Consider the following 22,680-nt stretch of genomic DNA (forward strand, 5'->3'; position numbering starts at 1 on the left):
GAAAGGATCACCTTTAGAGCATAGATCCAGCTTGGAAGCTTCATTTGCATCTTCTAGCAAGATCTCTAGATCTTTGTGAGTAACCAAGATTCAAGCTCTATGACTCCTTGTTGCTAGATGTAGGATTTTATACATGATTATCCATGATTAGATGAGTTAGAGTGTTGGGACTCCATAAAGTTAGCAACTTTATGGGACCTTAGAGTTCCCTTGTGATTATATGTGGTGGATCTGATGTTTGGGTGATGTTTGAGCTCATGCTTGAGGTTTTGACCTCCTTTTCTTCATAAATGCCCTAATCTAAGCTCAAGTCTTGCATTAGACATTTAAGACCTTAAAGCATTGATTTTTATGGTTCTTAGGGTGTTAGGAAGCCTTCTGGAAAAGACGGATTAGTGGCATAATGAATTAAGGAGTTTACTCATCGAAATGTCATTGTGACAGTTCTCACGACATGAGACTATGCTTGTCACATCGTGAGGATCGAAGTTCGCGACTATTTTGTCTTTTAGTGGCTCATGACATGACCAATAGATTTCACGTCGTGAGGGGCCATTAATTGTTGACTATTGTTGACCATTGACCATTGACCTTTGACCAGTTTGACTTTCGGGTCAAAATTGAAGGATTTGGGTTGTTGATTAAGATTTTTCCATGTTTTGGTGTTAGAGAGTTCATGGGAGCAAGAAGTGCAGAAAGAGAAGCGTATTGCATTGTTGTTGGGTTCTTCATTTCAGGTGAGTTTTCCCCACTGTACACATGGGTCAAAGGCACCAATGTTGACCCACTAGTTTTTGTTATCATTTAGTAGAGGGATGCCCTAGGGACTGTATGTAGTCACGTAAGATAGACTGAGGACTCTTGATCTAGGCTTTCTTTCTTATTCCTTGTTCGGTTGTGGCTCTAGAGTAGGATCATCTGTCAGGGTGTCTATCTCACCTCTGAGTACATATGGTTACCCAATCCTTGGAGAGTTGGTTATATATCCTTGTGTATAGGATGTTGGTGTTCTATAATGATCTGTTGGATATATATATATATATATATATATATATATATATATATATATATATATATATATATATATATCCTTGTGTGTTAGGATGAAGTAGTAGTGGCATGTTAGTTAGAGTACCAGTATGATGGTTATCGTCTAGTAGAGTGCCCTAGGGGCTGTCTGTAGTCATGTAGGATAGTCTGAGAACTCTTGATCTAGGATTTCTTGCATGTTCCTTGTTTGGTTGTGGCTCTAGAGTATGATCATTTGTTTGGATGGCTATCTCACATCTAGTTACTTATGGCTATGCTTTCCATGGAGATTAGCTGGTAGTGGAGCAATGTGTTGTGAGGGGTCTAGTAGGGGATAATGAGTTGTATGATTGGTAATTGTTTGTATTATGTGCCTACTTGATCATTAATTGTTTATATGTCGACATATTGTGGCAGTTGTGGTTGAGGCGGTCCTGTTGTGTGTTGTAGCCAAGGAGACCAGGTGCAAGCCGATTGTAAGCCGTAGGTACGGATGCTCGGGAAGAGTGGTTGGCTTGAGGCGGAAAGTCAACATACCCAGGGTAATCCAGTCTGATGAATTTGGACCTAATATGCATGCTTTTATATGTTCTATTATGTGCGGTATTTTGGGGAAACTCACTAAGTTTCGTGCTTACCCAGTTGTTATTGTTTTTTAGTTTCATTATTTATCGTGGGAAAACGAAGGCGTAGTTGTACACATCATTATTAGCAATGAAGATTGTGCATGATTATATTACTCTGGTTTTCAACAAATGTAATCTGGAACAAATGGTTTTGTGAATATGGATTTTAATATTGTGGATTTTTACCTTAATAAAAATAAAAAAATTTGGTTGTGAAAATGGGACATTACAATTTGGTATCAAAGCCCTGGTTTGAGGGATTTGGAGGAACACTTGTGTGAATCCAAAATCAAACTAGGATACAAGAATTTTCACAAAATGTCTTTGAAAACAAAATTTATAATAAAAGAGTTGAGTTAGGGACATGGGCTCGGTCTCTTGTCATGTTCTTGTTTGATTATTGGCTTGGGACCGGGAACATGGACCTTGACTTAACCTTAGCTTTTCAGGAAGATGTGGTGTGTATAGTCAACCAGAGCCCAAATCGAAGAGTGGTTCCCAAGATATCCATACTTGTTATATGTTTTGAATTTGAATTGTGGATATGTGAATTGTTAGAAACGCAAGTTAGTGGATTGGTGGTTGTCGAGGCCAACAAATAAATAACCATAAATCTTGTACACTAAAATAGTGGATTGTGGTAAATGGGTCGAATTCACGAGGATTGGTTCAATTTGTTACTCAATGTAAACCTCTTTGTAAAAATACTTGTAAAATGACAATAAAAGTAAAAATTGGGGGGGGGGGGGTCTTTTTATACTTTTAAAGAAAAGTAGAGCTAAACTTAGATTTAAAGAACACTATTTAAAAAAAAAAAAACAATTTTTTATGTAAAATCAATGAGAGAAGGATGGTACTTGAACATTTGGTAAACATATCATTAGAATCCAAAGTGCAATATTTGCCTTAAATCTCTAATTTGGCTATAGTAATCCAAGAATCTTAAGATTACCTAGACTTTTCTTAGTTATTAAAACAATTAGAGAAGAACATAACATGTTTCCTTAGTTAAAGTCACAATTTCCATTAACCATGTAATTAGTGAAAATTAACTAGCATTAAGAACCAAAAAAAATCACCAAATCCAAGAGGAGTCAAATGCTTTCACTACCATGTTAGAGAAAACGTTTTTGTGATCGTGTGAGTGAAAACTAAAACAAGAACTACTTGTTTCTTGCTAATTTGAGGATCCATTACTTAATCAGGAAATTAGCCAACTAATCGCTACAAATACATTTAAACTCATGAATAAAAACATGCAAGCAGCAAGAAGATGTTAAAACATAAGACATTCTTATAAAGATTCAAGAACAAGTTCATGGAGTTCTTCAACATACAACCAAATATTCAAGTGATTTCACAAAATTCAACAAATATAATTTTAGCCTAGCATGGTTAAACTCAAGAAAACAAAATAAAAGTAAATTGTACCAAACATTCCAAGTGAAAAATATGATAAAATGATGCCAATCTTCAAGTTTATCAAGCCTTCAAGGTATTCAAATAAAACATCCCAAAAATACAGTCCAAAAATTTCGTTTTTAATTATTAAGAAAACCATAGTCATCAAAATCATATAAAAATCATAAACAATGTATCTCGAAATATCATAACATCTATCAAAATATATCATAGTATAAACATCACAAGCTAAAGAAATAGTGTGTGCACTGCAATCATCCCGAGCTCTTCCCCTTGCAACCGAAAGTACCTGAAACCAAAACTGAAAACTGTAAGCACGATGCTTAGTGAGTCTCCCCAAACTACCACATACCATACATATAAAAACATAATAACATACATTGGGCCTTGCCCACTACATCAGGCCCCGCTCGGCATCGGACGCATCCGGCATTAGGCCCCGCCCGACATACGCTAACATACATAAACAGGCCGACATTGGTGTCTTAGACTCGTTCTTACAGGAAAAGACTCACCTCAAGTTGTTGAAGTCCCACGAATAAATCTCTGACTGTTGGCTGATAGATTCCCGAATTGTCAACATCAAAACAAAACATAATTAACCATTTGGGTTTCAATGCATAACCATAAACCCACACTTGGGGTAAAAGTACCATTTTATCCCTAACCTAGCTTGGTCCAAGACCAAGGATCAAACTCATTCTCTAAAGGCCCAAAAGTCAAACAATGAACCAAAGCTCAACATATGGCCCAATTTTCCAAATTAGGCCCAAACCCCTACATGGTCTTACCTTAGGGTCCAACCATTTATTCTTGGTCCAACATTTGGCATTCTCATGGTCCAGTATCTCATAATCATCAAGGCCCAAATATGGCCCATCTATGGCCTAATTTTCCAAATGAGGCCTAAACCTCTCACATGGGCCTTACTGTTGGAATAGTGTCTAAGGCTGCAACTATATTAGGCAAGTATTTGACCCGATTGTGCATGGTCCTTTTGGGTTGCCTTCACCATAGCAACTTGATAGGATGATTTATTAAGAGAGAATAAATATTATTAATATATTATGAGAATAATATAAAGAATAATAATATTGTTATTTGATTAATATAATTCATAAATTAATTGGTATTAATTTGGTGACTTAAAGAGATTAATTAAATAAGAGGGTATAAACTGTCAATTGTTTGATAGTTAAACTTTAGACTGTAAATCCTTATTGGATAAAGGATGGACGAATTCTAGAAGCTAGGGATAGCTTAAAATCGTCCAAGGTTATCTAAGGAAAGGATATGGATTGCTTTAAGAGAAGATTATCCAACTAGGGTTTAAGTTGTAACCTTTAAGGAGTCTACAAGTATAAATAGACCCTATGGAAAAGGGAAATCGGTACCTCATCTCAAGTAGAGAATCCCTGGCCGAATTTCCTCCCCTCTCCTCTCTCTCAAATCATCCTCCTTGCTATTTGGTGTTTGTAAGCCATTAGAGGAGTTACAATTATGACTCTAGAGCTCCAAGACAACAAGATCAAACAAGAGATTCAAAGGTATGATTATAGATTTGATTTTATGTTGTTCTTATACCTAATTAGTCATTAGAAGTCTTGGATTCAAAGCATGTTTAATTAGAAAGCCTAGATCCAAGCATTAGGGTTTTGCATGCGCACATAGGAAAGTTCTTATGGCTAAAACCCATCAGTGGTATCAGAGCCTAGCTTGGTTTCTAATAAATTGTTGCTTGTTTGTTTGAAACTTAACTGCAAAATTCGATTTTTGTGTTTCTGAGTCATGGACTCGGCGAGTTCCATAGTGGACTCGGCGAGTCCCTTGGTGCACTCGGCGAGTCCAAGCGTCAGGAATGGCCAGATTCGGGATTTCTTCATGATTATCTTATGGAAACTTACCTTAATCATATTAGATCAACCCTAATCCGATTTTTTGATATATATGACTATAATCTTGATCTAGTTAAAGATATTTATCAACTAATAAAATATTTAATTTCCTTATATGATAATTAATTAATTATTTTGATTAAATTGGTAATTATCTTGCAAGAAATCTTGAATAAATCAAATATAGATAATTAGGAAATTAATTGTTAATTAGAATTATTTGTTATTTGATCCTCCATGTTTTTAAATGTTTAAAACTTGTCCTCAAGTTTTGAAATTTATGTATTGTAATTAAAAGTTTTAATTTAGACAATTTAAATTTCAAACCCCAAAGTTTTAAATGTTTAAAATACAACCCTATACTAATATAATATTACAAGATTAATATATATATATATATATATATATATATATATATATATATATATATATAACTAAATTGCTAGTCTTACCGTTAGTAGGCCTCATTCACGAAGCCGATCTATAAGGTGGGTATAAGGTTGCGGCCTATAAAATGGCGCTTAATGGGTGTACACTCACACCCACCGCTTGCTTGATCGGTGGAGGGTCGTTAGCCGAACGGGTAGGATAGGGAAACCTCATCCTCTCATTAAAAGTATAATAGGAAATACAAAGTAACTACACATATTTTAAATTTCCCAATCTTAGTTACTTTAGGAAAAAGTGAATTGATGCAATCCCATGAAATTACACTTTGCACCCTTGCTAAGAAGTTAGTGGAGCATGTGTGGTTTACCGACACACTAATTGGTTCTAAGCAAAGGTGGCAAAGGGTGATTCATTGTTTATCATAGTTCGATGGAGCGTGTGTGGTTTACCGGCACATCGAATAAGTGATCGTTACAATGAAGGCACCATGTGAATTTGCATGGTAATTCACACCCGCTTTGTGATCCTCGGTATCCCAGTCACAAACAAGAGGGGCATATCGAGATTTAAACATGCCATTGAATAGTTTCAATGAATCTCATCCGAATCTAGGAATTCTTAATACATTTAGGACTTTTAGTTAGGTTTTATGGTGGAGAATTAGTGAATCGTCATTCACTTACCTTCATATTATTTGCATGTTAGATTACGGCATCCCTTTTCTAATATGTAAATATTGTTGTTGGATCCTAGCCCTAATTTTTTTTCTTATTGGGTGATAATTAGGGATTCATATTCTAATCTATCTTTGTCCTTTCTATTTGTAGATGTCGAACGCAAACAACGCTGCTGCTAGTTCTTTCACATTGATGAGCCTTTGTCAAAAGGTTGCTTTCGATGGGATGAACTTTAGCGAATGGATAAGATACATTCGCACCATTGCTCGCTATGAGGATAAGGAGTATGTCCTCGATGAGAAGCTCGAGAAAATCAACCCTGAAATCGCTACTCCGGCTGAAATGACCGCTTTTGAAACTCATGCAACGAAGGTACATTGCATCATGATAGCCACCATGAACTCCGAATTCCAAAAGTCCTATGAGGACATGTACCCGTACGAGATGCATCAAGACTTATTGGAGAGATACCACCAAAACGCGAGACAAGAGCGTTATGAGATTTTCACTAACATGATTTCCGCTAAGATGGGTCATGGAGAATCTCTTACTGTGTACCTGCAAAAGATGCAAAGGTATGTCGACCGCCTTCGCAAGTTAAATGTTGACTTCGGGGAAGACTTGGCGATCGACATGGTGCTTCACTCTTTGCCTCCGAGCTACAATCAATTTAGGATGACCTACCACATGAACAAAGAGGAGGTCACCCTAAGCAAACTCCAAGGTCTCTTGAGGGTCGCTGAGAGTAACTTCAAAGACAAGTCTGTTGCACCAACTCCCAATCCACCCGCTACTCCTGTCTTGGCTATTGGTCAAGGGAAGGGAAAGAAGAGGAAGGCTTCGTATAAGAACTATCGCAAGGAGAAAGCCCGAGATGGTGCCTCTTCTAGTGGGACCAAAGTTGATCCTGCTAAGCCTTGCCCTAACCCAAAGGAGGCAGAGTGTCACCACTGCCACAAGATAGGACATTGGAAGAGAAGCTGCCCAGAGTACCTGCAAGCCATCAAGGAAGGAAAGATCAAGCCATCTTTCGCAGGTATATACACAATTAAATCTAACGATTCTAATCATGCTATTTCTTGGGTTCTTGATACCGGTTGTGGTTACCACATTTGTTCTAATGTGCAGGGACTAAGAAGAAGTAGGGATGTGGAGCAAGGAAGGATCAATCTAATCATGGGGAACAGAAGATCGTCGCCTATGACCAAGATTGGAGTGTATTCTTTAGTGCTTAGGAATAATTTATGTTTAGATTTTAACAATTGTTGCTATTCGCCAGAAATGGCTAGAAACATCATTTCATTTCATGGTTTGTTTAGACAAGGTTTTAGATTTTCTTTTAATAATGAGAATGGTTCTATTTTAGCTTATCTAAATGGTGTCTTTTATTTTGAAGCTATACCATGTAATGGAATATATGAAACTGTTATGATTGTTGATAACTTAGGAAATGATGTTTTGAACATAGATTCTTCCAATAGTATGGATAGATCATCCTTGTGGCATTTTCGTCTTGGACATGTCAACAAGAAACGCATAGCCCAACTCTAAAAGGATGGAGTGTTGGAGTCATTCGACCTTAGGGAAGATGAAACGTGCGAGTCTTGTTTACTTGGAAAGATGACTAAGTCACCCTTCACAAGTACTTGCGAAAGGGGTGAGGGTCTATTGGACCTTATACATACCAATGTATGTGGACCGTTTAGATCAACCACGAAGGATGGGAACCGCTTCTACATGACTTTTACCGATGATTATAGTAGATATGGGTATATCTATTTAATCAAGAAAAAGTCAAAAACTTTTGAAAAGTTCAAAGAGTTCAAGAATGAGGTGGAGAATCAATTGGGCAGGAAAATCAAGATGCTTCGATCCGATCGAGGAAGAGAGTACCTAAGTCTTGAATTCCACGATTATCTCAAGGAGTGTGGAATAGTTTCACAATTGACGCCTCCTAGGACACCGCAGTCGAATGGTGTGGCAGAAAGGCGTAATCGAACCTTGTTGGACATGGTTCGCTCTATGATGAGTCGTGCTTCACTACCTATCTCTTTTTGGGGGTATGCCTTAGAGACTGCCGCCGATATCCTTAACCGAGTCCCTACTAAGAAGGTTGCCAAAACACCTCACGAGATGTGGACAGGGAAAGCTCCCTCGTTAGCATATATCAAGGTTTGGGGTTGTGAGGCTTTCGTAAGACGAGATACTCACGACAAGCTCGAACCTCGTAGTGAGCAATGTATTTTCATCGGCTACCGGCAGAAATCCTTTGGATATCTCTTCTATAGACCGAAGGACAATGTTGTCTTCGTTGCGAGGAGAGGAGTTTTCCGAGAGCGAGAACTCATAAGCCAAGGAGACAGTGGGAGGCAGATCGAGCTTGAAGAGATTCAAGAGTCGATAGATGAAGGAACCTCTACCGCTGACACTCAACCCGAGGAGGAAACTCCGGTTGAACCGATTGACGAATCCTTACCTCTTAGACGTTCCGATAGAGTTAGAGTTCAACCCCAGTTTTATGGTTTTCATATTACTACCGAAGGGGACACGTATATTAGTGATGGTACACTAATAAATCTTGATGAACCTAATAGCTATAAGGAAGCCATGGCAGGCCCGGAGTCTGAAAAGTGGAAAGAGGCAATGGATAGCAAGATCCAATCCATGTATGATAACCAAGTTTGGAATTTGGTCGATAATGTGCTCGGACGTAAGACCGTTGGGTGCAAGTGGATCTTCAAGAAGAAGACCGACGTGGATGGAAACGTACACACATATAAAGCGCGATTGGTCGCGAAGGGCTTTACTCAAACTCCTGGAGTTGACTATGATGAGACCTTCTCACCAGTTGCGAAGATAAAATCTATTAGAGTGATGCTAGCGATTGCCGCATTTCATGATTATGAGATTTGGCAAATGGATGTCAAGACCGATTTTCTTAACGGAAAGTTGGCTGAGGATGTTTACATGGCTCAGCCAGAGGAGTTTGTGGATCCAAAGCATCCGAATAGAGTGTGTAAGCTTGAGAAGTCCATTTATGGACTTAAGCAAGCGTCTCACAGATGCAATCTTTGCTTCGATGAGAAAGTCAAAGAGTTTGGATTTGTACGAAGCGAAGATGAATCATGTGTATATGTCAAAGCCAGTGGGAGTATAGTTAGATTCCTCGTTCTATATGTCGATGACATATTACTCATAGGAAAAGACATCCCGACTCTGCAAGAAGTTAAGTCCTGGCTCGGGAAGTGCTTCACTATGAAGGACCTCGAAGAGGCTTCTTACATTTTGGGAATAAGGATAGTAAGAGAAAGAAGTAAGAGACTAATTGGACTTAGTCAGAACACTTACTTAGAGAAGGTACTAAAACGTTTTAGTATGGAAAACTCGAAGAAGGGAGATTTACCGATACAAAGTAATGCCAAGTTGAGTAAGACTCAAAGTCCGAGTACCGAAGCTGAGATAGCAGAAATGAGCCGAGTACCATACGCTTCCGCAGTTGGCTCAATCATGTATGCTATGACTTGTACTCGCCCTGATGTAGCCTTTGCTTTGAGCATGGTTAGTAGATATCAAGGGAACCCTGGCAGAGCCCATTGGATTGCGGTGAAGAACATCCTTAAGTACCTTCGGAGGACGAAGGAATGGTTCTTAGTCCTCGGAGGGAGTGATGACTTGAAGGTGCGAGGATATAGTGACGCCAATTTTCAGACCGACAGGGACAACTATCGTTCGCAGTCGGGCTGGGTCTTTACCCTAAATGAAGGAGCAGTGACTTGGAAAAGTTCCAAGCAGGAAACCATAGATGATTCAACGTGCGAATCAGAGTACATTGCAGCGAGCGAAGCGTCAAAGGAGGCAATATGGCTGAAGAACTTCATCGGTGATCTTAGAGTTATACCTGCCATAAAGGAGCCCATGGAGATTTTCTGTGATAATGAAGGAGCGGTTGCCTTGACCAAGGAACCGAGAGATCATGGTAGATCAAGACATATCGACAGAAAATATCACTTTATTAGACATCGTGTAGAAGAAGGAAAACTCGTAGTAAAGAGGATATCATCAGAAGATAACCCAGCAGATCCACTTACGAAGGGACTGAGCAGGGTTAAGCACTTGCAGCATGCTAGGAGTATTGGGCTGAAGGATGATATTAGCATAGAATAGATAGTAGTAGGAACGTGTAATAGATAAATGTAATTAACATTTGATGATTAAATAAAGGAGTTTTATTTATGAGTAATGTTACTATCTTATGTTAATTGTTTAACTATTGTTTCATTTTTTGCATGTTTTGACTTCCAGAATAATTGAGTTTATTAAGAATAATCGAATTATTCAAATTGTCCACAATCGTTCATATGTTGGAAGTAGATATGAGAGAAGATTGTCGTGAATTGGTGCGTCGATTGTATGAATGGTATTAGACATAGAAAAGGGTTGCTGCGGCGTTCATGAGTGCTTATGAACTGGTTTTGAGCATTGGAACAAACCCGCGCTTGCTGGAATCACCTTATGGAATATGATATAAAAGGGTGATCGCAAGACGATAATATCATATAGTCTTAAAACCTAGATATATGGTTTGTTATTTGTTAATTAATTGTACATTGATAATGCGAAAACGCATCAGTAACTCGTTGTTATAAAACACATTGTTGTGTATAGTTGGTTATTGAATAAGTAAATGCATATAAGTCGAAGTTTATCTGTAACTTTTATCCTAAGGAGGTAAAAGCGATATCTCGGCCGCTCGATGATTTGATTTGACTTATGTGTCGGGCCCGGTCAGAACTGAATTGATGTGTTCGATTAAGTTCTATGTCAAATAAATCAGAGATCGAGAAACCTAAATGCTTGACTAATCATTCCATAGAATTTTCAGCATGATATCTAACAGAGGACTGTACGATCCCTTATCTAAAGGACAAGATTGATTAGATCAGAGTTTGACAGCGTCTTTGAGAGCTACGATTGCAAATCAAATTGTACTTGTGCATATAGTTACTAGACTTATCCAAGTGGGAGACTGTTGGAATAGTGTCTAAGGTTGCAACTATATTAGGCAAGTATTTGACCCGATTGTGCATGGTCCTTTTGGGTTGCCTTCACCATAGCAACTTGATAGGATGATTTATTAAGAGAGAATAAATATTATTAATATATTATGAGAATAATATAAAGAATAATAATATTGTTATTTGATTAATATAAGTCATAAATTAATTGGTATTAATTTGGTGACTTAAAGAGATTAATTAAATAAGAGGGTATAAACTGTCAATTGTTTGATAGTTAAACTTTAGACTGTAAATCCTTATTGGATAAAGGATGGATGAATTCTAGAAGCTAGGGATAGCTTAAAATCATCCAAGGTTATCTAAGGAAAGGATATGGATTGCTTTGAGAGAAGATTATCCAACTAGGGTTTAAGTTGTAACCCTTAAGGAGTCTACAAGTATAAATAGACCCTATGGCAAAGGGAAATCGGTACCTCATCTCAAGTGTAGAATCCCTGGCCGAATTTCCTCCCCTCTCCTCTCTCTCAAATCATCCTCCTTGCTATTTGGTGTTTGTAAGCCATTAGAGGAGTTACAATTATGACTCTAGAGCTCCAAGACAACAAGATCAAACAAGAGATTCAAAGGTATGATTCTAGATCTGATTTTATGTTGTTCTTATACCTAATTAGTCATTAGAAGTCTTGGATTCAAAGCATGTTTAATTAGAAAGCCTAGATCCAAGCATTAGGGTTTTGCATGCGCACATAGGAAAGTTCTTTTGGCTAAAATCCATCACTTACCCTAAAGCCCATCCAATTATTCTAGTCCATAGGCTTGTTCTTGGATGGCCCATCATTAGCTCAATCACCAAAACCCAATAGAAAGGCCCAACTCAAGGCCCAAGCAAACTTAGGGTTTCAAACAAAATGACGATTAGGGTTAAGTGTTTCTTACTTAACCCATTAAGAACTTAATCTATTAAGTCCATCACTCTACTAGATAAATCATACACTGTGGTCGGGTGTAATTCATACTTCAGTTCCAATGGCCCAAAATGCGGGTCCCGACAAGTCCAAACCAACAAATCTAAAATTAGGGTTTTCTAAACCCTAATTAGGGTTTCTAACCTAATCATGTTCCAATTAATCCATTTGTTAACTTTTTAGGTTAATTAATTATTAATTAAGTTGGGCACCACCCACTACCACCTCGGGTAGTGGTGGTTAATGGCGGCTCACGGCGGTGGTGGCCACCTCATGGTGGTGGTGACGGATCTCCTTAATCATTCCGATCAAAATACAATATTACAACAAAATATCCAAATGAACGCACACACACAAATGGCACATACACACACCCATCCACCTTTGTGGCGGCATGCGGTGGTTGGAGGTGGCAGACACCACCTCACGGCGGTGATGGTGGCTTTTCCGTGAATTGCGGCCAAACAAAACACACACACGCACGCTTACTGTTCGCAACATAAGTGCAACCACCCACCTGGTGGCGTACGGCGGCGGATAAGGGCTTCACATGGAAGCAGCTGAAGTAGGAGAAGAAAAAGAATGGTGGATGTATGGTGGTCGCTTGGTGCCGCTAGCTGGTCGGAAAAACGAACTAAATGGGTGATGACGGCGGCCAGCGGTTAGGAGGTATTAGGTGGCGGCTGGAGGGTTATATTAGGGTTAGGGTTTGAATATAAGGTGGTGATGGTATATAAGCCCTGTCCAAATTCAAACAATGGTCCATAATGACACTTTTAGTCCCTCCTTCTTCTTTTCTTTCAAATTAAATCCAACATTTACCCTTTTATACCTTGCTCCCATAATTCCTTTCATAATAAGTCCTAATAATTACCAAGCATACCCTCACTTCTAAAATCTTTTTCAAATTAAATCCGTAATTTACTTAACAGCCCTCAACCTTCAAAATTCTTTACAATTTAATCTAGAAATTACATTTTAACCCCCAAACTCTAAATTATGACTTTTTAACCCCCAAAACCAACGCCTTGCTAAACTATTCCGCATTTAGGGCTACTATTCATTACTAAATTTTATCTATTTATTTATTACTAAACGGGATGTTACAACTCTCCCCCACTTAAATTAGATTTCGTCCTCGAAATCATTCCTTACCATTCCTTACACGCTAGACTACTTGAACGACATGGCCACAATCCTAAGTAATGTAGGGTTTTGAGCACTATAACACTTGTATGTTGCACACGCAACCCTAAATGCTTTGGATCTAAGTTTTCTCTAGTTATACATGCAGACAATTTTACCCAAATCAAGAAGCCTAATCTAGCATACAACATGACATATGAATCATAAAACAAGTTATAGAATTACCTCTTGTTGTAGCTTGATGTGTTTGGCCTTTATGAACTTATCACCCCAAGTGTGATGCCTCAAATGGTTCACAAAACACCACCGACAATTTGGAGAACTTGAGAGAGATTACTATGCACTCAAAATCGGCTCTATGAACTCTAAGAACACAAGGGTAACCGATTTTAGGCCATGGGTTCATATATATAGTGTAGGAATCCAAGAGTCATTGGTAAACCCTAATCCATACACTTTGGGTTATGATCCATATCTCATGTGGGTTAACTCTTCATGGAAACTTACATAAACTTAGACCATCATGGATAAATAGCTCAAACCATATATATATATATATATATATATATATATATATATATATATATATATATATGTATATATATATATATATATCATTGATTTACATAATCAGTCCCTGTTAATTTAATTAGTTTATTTTGATCACTAAATTAATTCCAAATTAATTTTTGATTAATACTAATTAAATAACATGATTTCATATTAATATATTATATTTGTAATATATTAATAAATCATAAAAAAACCTCTTTCTCAAATGTTCATCATATCAGATTGTTTTGGTGAATGCAACCCAAAATGGACCATGCTACTATCGGGTCAAGTACATACCAATTGTAGTTATGGACTTAGACACCTTATCCAACAGTCTCCCACTTGGATAAGTCTAATAACTATTGCTTCTAGTACGACTTTAGGAATCGACTAGCAATCGTAGTTCTTAAAAGCTGCATTCGAACTCTGACGCGCCATTTTTAGATAAGGGATCATATAATCCTCTGTTCTTCAAGATATCGTGCGGACAAATACATGGAACATAGTCATACTTATTGTCTAGCAGTTTCTTTCTCGATTTCCGATTTGTTTGACATAGAACTTAATTGAACACATCAATTGAGTTCTGATCGGGCCCACCACATAAGTCAAAACAAAATCATCGAGGGGCGCAAGATATCACTTTTAATCCTCCAAGGATTAAAAGGAACATATAAACTTCGACTCATATGCTTGTACTAACTACTCGTTAAATCATACACAATAGCACATTTTATAGCATCAAGTTACTGATATGGTTTCGCACTATCAATGTACAACCAACTCATAGTCAACAACTCATATCTCTTGGTTTGAAGACTATGTGATATTTGATGGGTTTTGAGCATTCTAGCACTCATATGGTGTACATGTAACCCTAGATGCTTTGGATCTTTGTTTTCTCTAATATACATGCAAAATTTTAAATTTTCAAAGCATCATCCTAACTAGCATACAATGGAGTATCTATACTACAAAATTCTAGGTAGATGACATACCTTTGTTGTAGCTTTGAAACCTTGAAGCTTTAAGAGCCTAGAACCAATAATGTGAATGCCTCAAATGGAACCACAAATCATCACCAACAATTTGGAGGACTTGAGAGAATATTTCTTGCTCATAAAATCGGATATGCTCTTCTAAAGATTCACTAGTGCTGATTTCATGTGTTAGAGGATCTCTTATATAGTGTGTCATGATTAGGGTTACACCATGCAAACCCTAATGTGCATGACTTTCCACATTCATTAGGGTCCATGGGTTTTAACCTCCATGGAGTACCCATGGGTCACCACATGGGTGTAGCCCAACATAGAGAACTATAGATCATAAGCCCACTATATAAGGATGAATGATTTAAACAATCAATCCCCATATATTTAATTAGTCTTTTTTTTATCACAAAATTAATTCCAAATTAATTCTTGATCAATGCTAATTAAATAATATGATTTCATATTAATATATTAGAACTTATAATATATTAATAAATCATGAATAACCTCTTCTCAAAAGTCCATACTTACAAATTGTTCCGGTGAAATGCAACCCAAATGGACCATGCTACTCTCGGGTAAAGTACATACCAAATACAGTTATGGACTTAGACACTTTAACCAACAATATTATCTTCTCACAATCACTCGTGATATATTCCATGAAGTGATTCAAATGAACGTGGGTTTAATCCAATACTCAGACCTTATGAGCACTCATGAATGTTGTAGCAAACTTTGCTATGCCTAAACACTTTAGACAATCTACAAGCCAAATTCATGACAGTCTTGCCTCAATACCTACTTCCAAAGTATGATTGACTGTGGATAGTTTGAATAATTTAATTATTCTGGAAGTCAAAACATGCAAAATGAATCAATAGTAAAAATTGACATAAGATAGTAACTTTAATTATAAATAAAACACCATTTATTTAATCATCAAATGTCAATTACATTTTATCTATTCCAAGTTTCTAAACAGCTATCTAATCATTGAAACTAATATCGTCCTTCAGCCTAATGCTCCTCACATGTTGCAAGTGCTTAACCCTACTCAGTCCCTTCGTAAGTGGATTTGCTGGGTTCTCCTCTGACGATACCTGCTTTGCTACGAGGAGTCCTTCTTCTATCTGGTGTCTTATGAAGTGATATTTTCTGTCGATGTGCCTGGATCTGCCATGATCCCTTGGTTCCTTGGCTAAGGCGACCGCACTTTCGCTATCACATAAAATATCCATAGGCTCCTTTATAGCTGGTACAACTCCAAGGTCTCCGATGAAGTTCTTCATCCATATCACCTCCTTCGCCGCTTCGCTTGCTACTATGTACTCTGATTCACACGTTGAATCAACTACAATCTCATGTTTGGAACTTTTCCAAGTTATTGCTCCTCCATTCAGGGTAAATACCCAACCCGAATAAGAGAGGAAATTATTTGTATCGATCTAAAAGCTAGCGTCATTATACCCTGTCACTCTCAAATCATCACTCCCACCGAGGGTAAGGACCCAGTCCTTAGTCCTCCTTAGGTACTTAATAATGTTCTTTACCGCAATCTAGTGAGCCTTACCAGGATTCCCTTGATATCTGTTGACCATGCTCAAAGCAAAGGCCACATCAAGGTGAGTACAAGTGGTAGCATACAAGGTCGAGCCAACTGCGGAAGCGTATGCTACTCGACTCATCTATGCTATTTCAACCTTTGTACTCAGACTCTGAGTCTTACTCAGTTTGGTATTGCTTAGGATAGGTAAGTCACTTTTCTTGGAATCCTCCATGTTGAACCGTTTCAACACCTTATCCAAGTAGGTACTTTGACTAATTCCAATTAGTCTTTTACTCATGTTTCTCAATATCCTTATCCCTAGGATATAGGTAGCTTCCCCAAGGTCCTTCATAGCGAAACACTTCCCAAGCCAGGACTTAACTTCCTGCAAGGTTGGGATGTCATTTCCTATGAGAAGTATGTCATCCACATACAATACCAGAAAACTAAATATACTCCCACTAGATTTGACATATAAACATGACTCATCCTCGCTTCTCGAAAATCCAAACTCTTTGACTTTCTCATCGAAAAAAAGATTCCATCTATGAGATGATTGTTTCAATCCATAAATGGATTTCTCAAGCATACACACTCTATTATGGTACTTTGCACTGAACAAACCCTCTAGCTGACTCATGTAAACATCTTCAGCCAACTTTCCATTAAGGAAAGCGGTTTTGAAATCCATTTTCCATATTTCATAGTCATGAAATGCAGCTATGGCTAGCATAAACCTTATAGATTTAATCTTCGCTACTGGTGAGAAGGTCTCATCATAGTCAAATACATGAGTTTGAGTAAATCCCTTTGCAACCAGTCATGCCTTATATGTGTGTACTTTCCCATCAATGTCAGTCTTCTTCTTAAAGGTCCATTTGCAACCGATTGTCTTACGACCCGGTACATTGTCAACCAAGTTCCAAACTTGATTGTCATACATGGACTGAATCGCATTGTCCATAGCCTCTTTCGAATTTGCAGACTCGGGGCCTGCCAGGACTTCCTTGTAGTGGTTAGGTTCATCCAAATTTACCAGTTTGTTATCACTAATAAATGTATCGCCCTCAGATGTTATATGGAAACCATATAACACAGGTGGAACACTAACTCTACTGGAACGCCTCAGAGGTACGGACTCGTCGATTTGTTTAATAGGAGTTTCCTCCTCAGGTTGATTGCTAGTGTTTGAGGTTCCTTCATCACTTAACTCTTTAAGCTCTTCAAGGTCAATTTGCCACTATCCTCTTGACATATGAGTTCTTTCTCGCACAAGACTCCTCTCCTCGCAATGAAGACAACATTGTCACTCCGTCTGTAGAAGAGATATCCAAAAGACTTATGTGGGTAGCCAATGAAAATACAATGCTCACTACAAGGTTCTAGCTTGTCGTGAGTCTTGCGTCTCACGAAAGCCTTGCAACCCCAAACCTTGATGTGTGCTAACGAGGGAACCTTCCCTGTCCACATCTCGTTAGGTGTTTTAGAAACCTTCTTAGTTGGGACTAGATTAAGGATATGGGCGGCAGTCTCTAAGGCATACCCCCATAATTAGATGGGTAACGAAGCTCGACTCACATGGAACAAATCATGTCCAACAAGGTTCGATTGTGCCTCTCAACCACACCATTAAGTTGTGGTGTCCTGGGTGACGTCAATTGTGAAATAATTCCACATTCCTTAAGATAGTCTAGGAACTCGATATGAAGATACTCACCACCTCAATCGGATCAGAGCATCTTTATTTTCCTGCCCAGCTGATTCTCCACTTCTTTTTTAAACTCTTTGAACTTTTCAAAGGTTTATGACGTATGCTTGATTAAGTAGATATAACCATATCTGTTGTAATCATCAGTAAAAGTCACATAGAAGTGATTAGCATCCCTTATGGCGATTCTGAAGGGTCCACACACATCGGTGTGTACGAGATCCAACAATCCCTCACCCTTTTCACAAGTACCTGTGAACGGTGACTTGGTCATCTTTCCAAGAAAACAAGATTCACAAGTGTCATCTGACTTTAAGTCGAATGAATCCAAGACTCCAACCTTTTGGAGTTGGCCTATGCGTTTCTTGTTGACATGTTGAAGACGACAATGCCATAAGGATGCTTTATCCAAACTATTAGAAGAATGAATGTGCAACACATTATTTCCTAAGTTGTCTACAACCATCACAATTTCATATACACCATTACAAGGTAATGCTTTAAAATAAAATACACCATCATAAAAAACATTAATAGAGCCAATTTCATTATCAAATGAAAATATAAAACCTTGTTTGTACAAACCATTAAAGGTAATAATATTTCTCCCCATATCAAACAAGTAGCAACAATTATTCAAATCTAATTATAACCCACTACTAAGCAATAAAGAATAAACTTCAATCTTGGTGACATGCGACATTTTCCTATTTCCCGTGATGAAGTTCATCTTCCTGTGCTCCACATCCTTACTTCTTTTTAGTCCCTGCAAATCAGAAGAAATGTGGAAACCACAACCTGTATCAAGGACCCAAGAACAAGAATGTGATGAGTTATTAGATAGAATAGTATAAATACCTGCATGGGTGGGCTTAACCTTCCCATCCTTGACATCCTGCAAGTATTTGGGGCAGCTTCACTTCCAGTGCTCTTTATCATGACAATAGAAACACTCTGCTTCTTTCGGATTGGTAGAGGGATTAGCAGAACCAGCTTTGGTCCCACTAGAAGAGGATTTATCATGAGACTTTCCCTTGCGGCTCTTAGAAGGAGCCTTTCCTTTTCTTCCCTTTCCCATGTCCAATTGCCAAGACAGGGGTAGTAGTAGTAGGAGTAGTAACAATAGATTTACCTTTGAGACTACTTTTAGCAGTCCTCAAAAGGCCTTGAAGCTTGCTAAGAGTGACCTCCTCCTTGTTCATATGATAGGTCATACGGAACTGATAATAACAGGGAGGTAAATGGTGTAGAATGATATCTATGGACAACTCTTCATCTAAATTTACATTCAATTTTAGCAAGCAGTCCACAAACCTTTGCATTTTCTGCAAGTGGGCAATGATGGACTCTCCATCCTTTATCTTTGTTGTTATCATGGAGGCAATAATTTCATACCTTTCCTGACTAGCACTTTGGTGGTATCTTTCCATCAAGTCTTGGTACATCTCGAAAGGGTATTAGTCCTCAAAGGACTTTTGGAGTTTAGCCGACATAGTGGCCAACATGATACAAGACACCTTCATGGCGTCCTTCTCATGAGTCCTATATTCAGCGATCTCCTCAGGAGTAGCAGTAGACTCATCAATTTCCTCAAGCTCTTTGTCGAGGACATATTCCTTGTCCTCGTAGCGAGTGACCATCCTAATGTTCCGAATCCAGTCATTGAAGTTCAAACCATCAAAGATGACTCTCCCAAACAAGTTCATGAGAGATAAAGAGCCAGAAGGGTTTGAGCCAGAAGCGGTGTTGGAAGACATCTGAAAAGAAAGAAAGACAAAGTTTAGATTAGATAATAATCCTTAATATAACACCCAAATGAAATATTAAGGCTAGGACCCAACACAATATTTTACAATTTGGAAGAGGGATGTCGTAATCCAATTGCAAAATATTTGAAGGTAGGTAAATGACGATTTACCAATTTCCACCATGAAAAACGAAATTGATTATTAGGTTTTAAATGAATTAAAATTCCTAGATTCCTTAGAGATTCATTGAACTTTTCAACGACATGTTTAAAACTCGATTATGCCCTTCAAGTTTGTGACTGCGATATCGAGGATCACAAACAAGGTGTGGATAACCATGAAAATGTGCTTGGTACACTCGATCTCATTTATCACCTTACCAATGTTCCGGTTAACCACACACGCTCCATTGATCTATGACAAACATCAAGCTGCCCTTTGCCACCCTTACTCTGCCAAGTTAATGTGTCGGTTAACCAGACATGCTCCATTAACGACTTGGCAAGGTGTCAAGTGCAATTTCATGGAATAGCATCATTTTCAAATTTTTCCTAAAGTAACTAAGATCGGGAATTTAATAAAACATTTAGTTACTTTATAGTCATCATTATATTTTTAACGAGAATTAATGTCCTATCTTACTCGTTCGGCAAACGAACCTCCACCAATCAAGGAAGTGGTGGGTGAGAGTGGACACCCATTAAACCACCATTTTATAGGCAGTAACCTTATACCCCCTTATAGACCGGCTTCATGAATAAGGCATACTAACGGTAAGACTGACTTGTCTTATACATATATAATTTATTAAACTTATAATATTATAATAGTATAAGGGTTGAGTTTTAAACTTTTAAAATTCTAGGGTTTGGAGTTAAATGTTTCATTAGTGAGACTTTACAAATTCCAAAACTTGAGGGCACGTTTTGAAACTATTCAAAACTCTTCATTTCCATAACTTATGAGTTTAATGTCATTTTAATGGATGAGACTTTTCATGTTCCATAAATTGAGGACAAAATATGGAAGTCATTAAAAACATTTAGATCAATTTTAACAAATAAAATTATCATATAATCTAGGATTCTAACTAAACACATAAAGCAAGATAATATCAAATCAACAATTTACAAGTAATTTTGTTTATCATGTAAGCCGACAATTATCTTAAAATTCTAACAATTATCTTTTGATTGGATGAGTAAAATCACTACAAAATCAGGAAAAAAACAGATTTTATGATAAAAACAGTTTGTGGTAGTGATCCTAATCCAATATAGGCCAAAAAACTCGAAAATCTACCATCTGCCAATGCAACTCGTCAGGCCAGGCTTTGGACTCATCGAGTTCATCATGAACTCGTTGATTTCATCAATGGTCTTGACGAGTTTAGCCTGGCAGAATGCCTTTTTCGGTTTACTTCAACTTTGAACAATCAATAAGCAACAATATAACAGAAAACTACCCAAGGCTCTGATACCACTGAAGGGTTTTGAGCACTATAACACTCCTATGGTGCACATGGAACCCTAGATGCTTTGGATCTAAGTTTTCTCTAGTTATACATGCAAACAATTTTTCCCAAAGCATGAAGCCTAATCTAGCATACATCATGACATATGAATCATAACACTAGTTATAAAATTACCTCTTGTTGTAGCTTGATGTGTTTAGAATTTAAGTACTTAGCACCCCAAGTGTGACGCCTCAAATGGTTCACAAAACACCACCAACAATTTGGAGAACTTGAGAGAGATTACTATGCACTTAAAATCGGCTCTATGAACTCTAAGAACACAAGGGTAACCGATTTTAGGCCTTGGGGTCATATATATATATATATATATATATATATATATATATATATATATAGTGTAGGAATCCAATATAGTGTAGGAATCCAAGAGTCATGGGTAAAAACTAATCCATACACTTTGGGTTATGATCCATATCTCATGTGGGCTAACTCTTCATGGAAACTTACATAAACTTAGCCCATTATGGATCAAAAGCCCAAACCATATATATATATATATATATATATATATATATATATATATATATATATATATATATACATACATATATATATATATATATACATATATATATCATTGATTTACATAATTAGTCCCCGTTTATTTAATTAGTCTTTTTTTATCACCAAATTAATTCTTGATCAATACTAATTAAATAACATGATTCCATATTAATATATATACTTGTAATATATTAATAAATCATAAATAACTTCTTTCTCCAATGTTCATCCTATCAGATTGTTTTGGTGAATGCAACCTAAAATGGACCATGCTACTCTCGAGTCAAGTACATACCGATTATAGTTATGGACTTATACACCTTATCCAAGAAGTATGTCCTAGCCTTACCGAGGTAACCGGTCCCAACCCTTGCAGGGCTCTACTACTCGAAGATGAACGAGTTCTTGCGTCATGATCACATTACCTCGATCTGATATCTAAAGTCTCGATATGGTCTGACTCCCTAACAAACTGCCCATATAGAATCACTATTATTGAATCCCTGCAGAAGACTTATACTTGAGAGTAGGCTCAGATAATCACTATTATCATAGTCATATCAACTATCCTGAGATTATTTAATCCCACTATGAGTGACTTATCACTTCCCAATCAATCGGTTTCTCCATCCGTACCTACAAAGCTAAAACACTAATACTGCCCGGAACACTGAAACTACTTGAAACACTGAAATGCCTGAAACACTGAACCGCTTGAAACACTGAACTACCTGAAACAGTATGCTGCCTCCTGGATGCTTTCCAAAATCCACCGAGACCTCCCCAGTCTAAATTCGTTTTCCGGTCACCAGTAATACCGGGTTCCGGCATGGTTGCGGAGCCAAAGACTCCCACACGACTCCCGAACGAAATTCTTCTTTGCCAATAGTTGCCACTAATTATCTTGCCACTGTGG

Source organism: Lactuca serriola, chromosome 4 (genome assembly GCF_051521515.1).
Source record: "Lactuca serriola cultivar US96UC23 chromosome 4, Lser_US96UC23_V15, whole genome shotgun sequence".
Classification (NCBI taxonomy): domain Eukaryota; kingdom Viridiplantae; phylum Streptophyta; class Magnoliopsida; order Asterales; family Asteraceae; genus Lactuca; species Lactuca serriola.